Consider the following 8,032-nt stretch of genomic DNA (forward strand, 5'->3'; position numbering starts at 1 on the left):
AAAAATCCCGGAACCGCCGCCTTGTGCCTGCTGGGGTAAACTACCAAACCTCGACAAACCGCCATCCTTTTCTTCTACAGCGAGTTTAGTGGGGGCAACCACAACAACCCAGTTTTGAATGATATTCCTGCAAAAACAGAGCCGCTGAGAGCGAGTTCCGACTTTTGATCGCTAGCTGTAAAAGTGAGCCATAGGTGTAAAGAGCCTTGAAGGCGGGTGGGGACTCTTTGTCGGCGAGTACTAGGATGGCAACAAAAGCAGCCAGTAAGACACGCGTAGTTCGGGTGGAGGCGCTCGGATTGGTGGAGGTGCGCTCGAGCAGTGGGCCGCTCTCGCGAACAGCGCAGCTCGTCCCGTCCAAAGCAGAGCTCCAAGATGAGCAGCGAATTGACCACCAGCAAACGAAACGCCATCCTTTGTGAGGTTCTTCGGGGTCGCATTTCCAGAGACGGGAAGTGCCAGCCGAGAAAGCGGGTCCAAGTGCCGTGAGTCGATTACAGAGAAACCCCGCGCTAGAGCAAATTCCCGCTCTCGCAGTCCCGGTCCACCAACAGGCCTCGTCCGTCAAAGAGTGGAGAGAGCGAGCCTCTGCCCGCCCGCGGCAGCCGCATCGACATCTTCCGGCCGCACGCTGAGCAAGCAAGGAGAGCGCTCTGGACGAAGAAGCAGAGGAAGGAAAGAGGAAGGAGGATAGAGGATGGAGATGCACAGAGGAAGAACTGTGAAGTGTGTGTCGTAGTGTGCATGTGGCGTGCGTCACGTGCCCCTGGCTTCGCGAGTGCGTGCTTAATAAGCATATTCTTCGTCGCTTAACGCCCCTGTCTGCACGGTCGATCTTAAGCCACGCCTCCTTATGCTGAAATCTGGATCCAGGTATTCTGTTCTAGAATCAGCATTGTCCATAATTCCGGCCCGTCTTCGGGATTTCCCGGCCCGTCTTCGGGATTTCCCGGTCAAACCCGAGTGTACAGTCACCCAAACTTGCCTTCACTTTCCCAGGAGAAATAGTTATAGATCATTTGTGAATGCGTTGGGCAGTGTGTGTCTGTACTGTGTGGTTCTGAAGTTATCTGTGATTAAAAAAAACTTATTTTTAAAATGTCACTGATAGTAAGCCCTCTGCATCCTGTTCATAATCAGGACTACTGCCAGCATGTTGTTAGTCAGTTCATAATCACGTTTGTCCCAGAGGACTTTACATCTTTCCATAGGTTGTGCTATTTAAATGGAGGAATTAAAGCCTAATTCTTGCACACAAATAGCACATTTATCTGAAATTAATACACAGTGCATAAGCATTACACATTTGTGCACTTGAAGTGCTCTTAAAATTAAATATCGTCCCTATAGATGTAATTTAAAGCAAGCAATTGTGCAAACAGAAGTACACAGGCAATTAATATTGTGCATGCACAAATAAACAACAGGCCTAATAAACATTTTATCCAATGTGTAAGACAAACTGTAGCAGTAGGAACTGAAGTCACAGGTTGTTGTGGGTCAATTAGGGAGGAGCACACAGAGTTTTGGCAGCACTAGCAGCTGTGTTTGGCATTGAGTATCCACTGGATATTGTTTCAGCTGTACCAGTAAATTTGGCTGTTATAAAGTTTACATAATAGTTTTCAAAGCAAAGTGAACAGTGTTGGACAATGTATAATGTAATCCAAATAAGCTGCTTGTGTAGTCATTTTTAAAATACCCCTATTTTAAGCCTCGTCTGCTTCAGGATCTATGCCCTCCTACTAAATAGAAATCAATAACGGATTAAATCAAAATCAAATCAAGTTTATTTATATGGCACATTTAAAAATGCTGTACAAATTAATGTGCACAACACATCTGTAAAAAAAAAGGCCCATCAATAAAATACTATATATATATATAACAAATATGTGCACCAATGTAAAAACAGAGACAGAACAAGACAATATAAAATAAAAATACTAAAGCCCACTAAGAACAATCATAAGCCATAGAAAACATGTACTTCTTGAGTTTTGTCTTAAAATTGTCAAGGGAGTGGCAGCATTTGAATAAAAGCGCAGGGCATATCCAAAGCTTTGGATGATGGGAATGTTTTTGAAGTAGTCCCCCAACTCTGGGAGTGTGTCAGAGAAGGTTCAGCATTACATTCTCCCAATATTACCATAAAACATGGTTAGGTTACATTCTTTTGAAATCCCGCAGACAAAACAACACGTTAGAAATTTAACAAAAAAGAGATTTTTAAACTAATCTGGCTTGCCATGTAAATCCCCCAAAACCATATCCAGCTGAGATATATATCTGAGTATGTATTGTATGAATTCATTTGATACAAAGTCAAGAGGTAAACATTCACAAGAAACACTAGAGTCTCACATTAAAAACAAAACAACAGTTCTGATGCTTCCAGTCATCTTTAACCTCAAACTATTCGCCGTCTAAGCTACAGAGTAAAATGATATTACAGTGTGCAGAGTAAACTGGAATGGGTAATTGCATGTGTTGCTCTGCCGCCTTTTTCAATTTTTGTCCCTATTGACCTATACTTAACCTTGCCTATGTCCATTTTTAAATGTTGTTTTCATGCACTATCAAGGCTAAAATGATGCTTTTTATCAGAGCCTGTAAATATAGCGACAAGAACATCTGATAACCAACCAACAGACAGAACGAGGGAGAAAAAAATACAACTTGACAATGACACAGTCCTGCACTAAAAAGATTGCCATCCCACTCTGGTAAAATGAGGCCATTGTGATAGCTCTCCCCGGAGTGCTGTGCTCGAAATAAACTGGTATTACTATATTTAAAAACACATAACTCAAAAGCCCAGTGAATCAGCTTAAAAAGGTCACACCACTCAAGCTAAAAATGAAAGTTCTCCAACTTCAAGGATTTTTTGTTTTTGTCATTTAGTTTTTTCTAATTACCTGCAGCTTTTAGCATCTCTGAGTCTAATTTTAGTAGAAAGAAATGATTTGTTCACATGGAGTCACACTGTGTGCAGCTTCAATTGTAGATCAAGAATACTTTTAGTTGTTGATAACGGTTGTCAGATGAGTCACTTTCCTACTCACACACATGAAAAGGGCCTTTGTGTTGAGTAACGTGCATTCATCCATGAGCCTGTATTGTCAGATTGAGTGTGAGCACCACCACAGAAATACATATTTCCTCAGAATTAAAGCAAAGAGAGAAATTATGTGATTTTAGTGCCAGAAATTGAGGGCAAGTCTTGGTTTATCCATCCAGGAACAGCTTTGCCTGCCTGCCCTCCCTCTCTTTCTTATTCCTCTGCTCCAAGCCAAAAGAGTCAATTTTCTGTAACTTGTGGTTGTGTTTTATTTTAATGATCCACAAATTCTGTTCCCGGAGATGAGAGAAATCGGCATTAAAGAGCCAGAGATGTCTTGTTTTTCACTCGTGTAACGGGAAGGGAGAGGTGCTTAAAGCCCCTTTTGATGAATAATAGAAAATGTTTCATGGAGGTGGAGAGGAAAAGAGTTCCAGTGCGGCTCCAGTGGGAAAATAAGAAGCCCAATTGGAGAAGCAGTGGATGTGTAAATGAAAGAATTTGCAGAGTTTGTCTGTGTTGCTTCTGGGTGGTTTGGGGTGAATGTCGAAGGAGAGGCAATAACATGAGAGGGTAGGACGGGGTTGTTAGAGAGGGTTTCAAAGAGCCCAAAGAACAAGTTTCGTATTTCTCTAATCCGTATCTGAAAGGATGCCATGCAGAGGTAATCTCAGGAGAAACAATTTGGATATGTCACTAATAATCACATGTCAGTCAAGGCTTAAAGGTGTATGTGTCACAGGAGGGAGCAGCACCTATTCCTTTGGTTTGGTTGACTTGGTCAGATAATGTGTCACTGATTGGCAGTATCAATTTAGATGTGAAAATCTGACTACTATAATACTGTATGGCTCTTCACTAGGGCTGTTAGTTTAAAAAATCTAGAGTTAATGAATGAGAAGAAAAACCTAATTTGTTAATATAATGCAGTTATTCTGAAAAATGTTTTATTCATTCACTGTGACTGCCTCAGTGTGTGACGAGCAAACAGGTGACTCATCAGCCCAATTTCTCTCCCAGCTGCAGTATTTGATTGTTTAAAAGCCAGAAAACAGCTTCATTTCATTTACAATTTTCCATCTAAAATGATCTTGCTTATTACATCTCAGATTTTGGAATCAGGGTTATGTGTTCAGCCAGGCTCACAACTTTTCTCTGTTTCGTCTCAACAAAGAGAACAGCAATGCCGGATTTACTGTTACGGCAAATGTATAGTCTCAGTTTAAAAAAAAGAAAGCGCAGTAATATTCTGAAACAGCAGGGCACTGTAGTTTTTAGCAAATACAGAGTAAACAGGAGGAAATGTTGCATTTGTTGGGAACTATTTTCAGCTGCGGATTAATACACATTTGGGGCTCAAAGACAGAACATCAAGTTTTAATTAAATAGCTGTCTATCTAAACTACGTGTTGTAATTTAGCTATCTATAAAGCCACTAATTTCATTAGGAACTAAACAGGATTAAACCACTTCCTGTTTACATGCATCCAGTGCCACAACAAAGAAGGTGTATATGTTGTTACGTCTGGGGGGAGCTGCCACTGATTCCATTGACATGCATGAATTGAGATAAACCTCAGTAATCTCACCAGTCAACATAATTTCAAACAGCACACAGTTTCTCAAAAGGCATTCACAAGTCTGGAAAATATTACAGTTCCCCCCAATACCAAATCCCTTGAAAGTGTTTTCAGCACACTGTAAGTCATTTTTGGAAAGACTCTCTAAGGACTTCTAACTTGTTCATGTAAAGATTTCTTATAATTCAAATCTGAGCTTGAACCTTTTGAGGAATTATAGATTATCCTTATAGAACTCAGATTTACTACACGCTAAAACCCAAAGAAACAGAACCCAGCCCTCCCGGCTCAAGTTAATCAAAAAGTCCATCCCTTTCACATTGTGTGATCAAAGTTGGCCCTCTTCTTTCATGGGCACTTTTCAGGTCTCCTGACCCTGCCCCGTGGTTGCTCTTCAGGGGGAAAAACACTTAACAAACACAGGATCTCTTTTAAAAAGCCCCGCCACATTGTCACATTGTCATGTTGATGGCCCAGGGGTCCTGGCATAAAGAGCCATTGAGGAGGGGGACCTGAAAGCAAGCTTTCCCCCTCCACTGCCCTGAATGAGAACAGTTCTTTCACCTCGGGCTGGGTATGGGAGAGGTGAGGAGGAGAAGGGGACAAAGGGGGAGGACGGTGGAGGTGGAGATTTTAGGAGAGTGAGGAGATTGAGGATGTGGAAGAAAGGAGGGGAGGGGGTAGTTTAGTCTCCCTGTACTGCAGCACTGACCAGGGATAGCTGGGAAACATACACCACTTCCTCCCTGCACCAATCACTACAGGCTTATTAAAGCTTTTCATCACTTTCCTTGAGTCACCTTTACTTTATATTGCACACTAATGATATAAATCACTGTATATAACTTTTCCTCATTATTTCAACAGACTGTGATTTAAATGCAGCACAAGTCTCTGTTGTACCAATTATTTATTTACTGTCTGAGGTTAAACAATTACTCATTAATTCATACATAGTTGCAGTGGTTGGGGAGGCAGAGCTTCATACACGATGGACTTTATAAGCTCCTCAGACTGCATTGCTAATGCCGCAGGTCCACTCAGTTCCTAGTAAGTGCTATTTGACCATAGGACCTGTGTTGGGCTGGTTCCAAATTATATTCAGTATGATCGGGTTGGGTAGGGTATTGGGGGGTCTCAGAAAGTGTGAATTGTGAAGTGCAGGGAAAATGTTGGTTGCTAGTTTTTGGACCATCATCAGTGATGTTCTCTTTCTAAATGGGTCAGTTCAGGTTGGGACACTTTGGAAAAGGTCTATTCCTTGGCCATGTTTCACTGTCCTCAGGTCCCTTTTGGATTGGAGTCTTTTGTTTTGAAAATCAATTTATGCATGTTGGGTTTAGGTTTTCCACAGGTCCCATCTAGCTATAGTGAAACAGATCTGTCAATGCCAAAGTTAACAGCTAAACTGTTATGAGTATGCTTTGAGTTGCATTGGTGGACTGGCACCTGGTGTCAATGTGGCATTGCAACTCAACGGTACTGCCATATCCATATTGTGGCTTACACACAATATGGATATGGTTCCTGTTTATATTGATCGAGCCGGTGACACGCTTGCTTTTTAGTAGTATATCTCAGACCTTACTCTTTCTACAAACACCAGCAGATTTATTTAAGACCAAGCCACAACGCATCAAATACGAGCTGGTGTACAGGAGCTTCGTATTGCTGCTACTACTGACTAAAGTTGCGATGATCAAGGCAAAATTATAATTAAGTTTACTATCACAACTTCACCAGAAAGTTTTTTTGTAGAGTTGGGATTTTTCTGATTTCACTCAAAACATTTCTGCAACCACGTCACAACATCCTTTTAAAGAAGCTCAGCAAACTGTGTTTATTCTGTTGGAAAAGCTACACTGTGTGTCCACTATTCTGTGTGGGAATCTTAACTGATGATTACGTCTTCCATGTTAAATGTTACATGCATGATTTGTTTTCTAAAGCTCTTCACAGCTCGTGTATTTTTATTGTATTTGCTTATCTTCTTCTTTTGCTCTCTGACTTGTTCTACCACTTTCCTCTATCATTTGTCACACACTGTCTGCTACTGTGTGACCCTGACAACCTCCATTGAACCACTGACCAGATGCCCGTCCTCTGACTGACCATTACTCAAGAATGGCCATCCCGACGATTCACTCAATTCAAAATCACTAACCCTTAGAAGAGATCCACATTCACTGCGACCACCATATGCCTAATGTCTTCCTCCTGACGATTTGTTTGTGTCAAGGCCGATGAAGAGCTCAGGTCCGTCTCGCATGTGTCAGCCATGTCCCCTTCCTCTTAAGAGATGTAATTAAGTGTTAGAGGAGCTTCAGAGATGACCTTGGTGACAAAAGACTCAAAGGGAACTTGGCTGTCAGCACCACGTATACGTGACAAGTGGTGGTCAGCGCAGAGGATCATCTTTCTCGAGAGGGCTGGACGAGACGAGAGAGAGGAGGACAGGTGATTCTGACAGGCCAAACGGAAAGGTCAAGGGTCAGGTTTGAAGTATTGGCCAGCAGGGAAGCTGATCCGGTTAAGCTCTTGTCTCTATCTTCATCTGAGACGAGCGGTCTGCTTCTCTTCTCGTCTTGGTGCAGCGCCCCGGAGGTCCCTCCCTTCCCTACCATTCAGAACTGAAATGGGCAAAGGTTAGGTATCAGAGCAATTATCAGCTGAAATTAAAAACTGTGAGTGAACTCAGAAGGGTAGGTCCGTGTTTACTCAACTGAAAAGATGTATAAAAGGGCAAAGGATTGACGGGAACATGAGCTGCGCTGTGTGCCGGCGCACCGCGTTCACTGTGGAGGCTGCAGTTTTACGTCAAAACAGGGGGGAATAAAGAATTTGACTTAAAAGACTCTCCAGCCCTCCTGAGTGTGTCTTTGGCACACCGTTTGGTCCGAGGGGAATGAGATTTACTCCTGCGACTCTTTCATCTCCCTCCTCTCTTTCTTCTTGCGCCCGCTTCTCTCCCATAGCATGCACGGAGAAAGCATTGGAAGCGTGCGCGTGTGGGCGCATGTGTGTGATTCACAGCATGGGAAAAAGAGCACTCCTGAGAAACCACAAACAGGAAGAGAGACACATCCATCACAAGCACCCCCCCCCCCCTCACACCGCCAAACACACACAGTTCCCAATTCACTCTCCTTGCTTGCCACTGTTCCTCACTGTAACAATGGATGTTTCCTGGAGACTGGGGTCACGGTGACGTTGTGAGCGATGAGCCGCCGGTGTGTGAAAGCTCTAGAAGCAGCAAATAGGAAGGAGCCAAGGTCTTACTCAACCTCCAACCTTAACTCAGAGGGCTTTTCTTCAGAAGCCTGCACAACAAAAGAGCTGCTTTCATATTCATACACAGTTTGCTCACTCAACACTCATCATCTTAGCATTA

Source organism: Morone saxatilis, unplaced genomic scaffold (genome assembly GCF_004916995.1).
Source record: "Morone saxatilis isolate NCDOM2014 unplaced genomic scaffold, NCSU_SB_2.0 Contig5, whole genome shotgun sequence".
Taxonomy (NCBI): Eukaryota; Metazoa; Chordata; class Actinopteri; family Moronidae; genus Morone; species Morone saxatilis.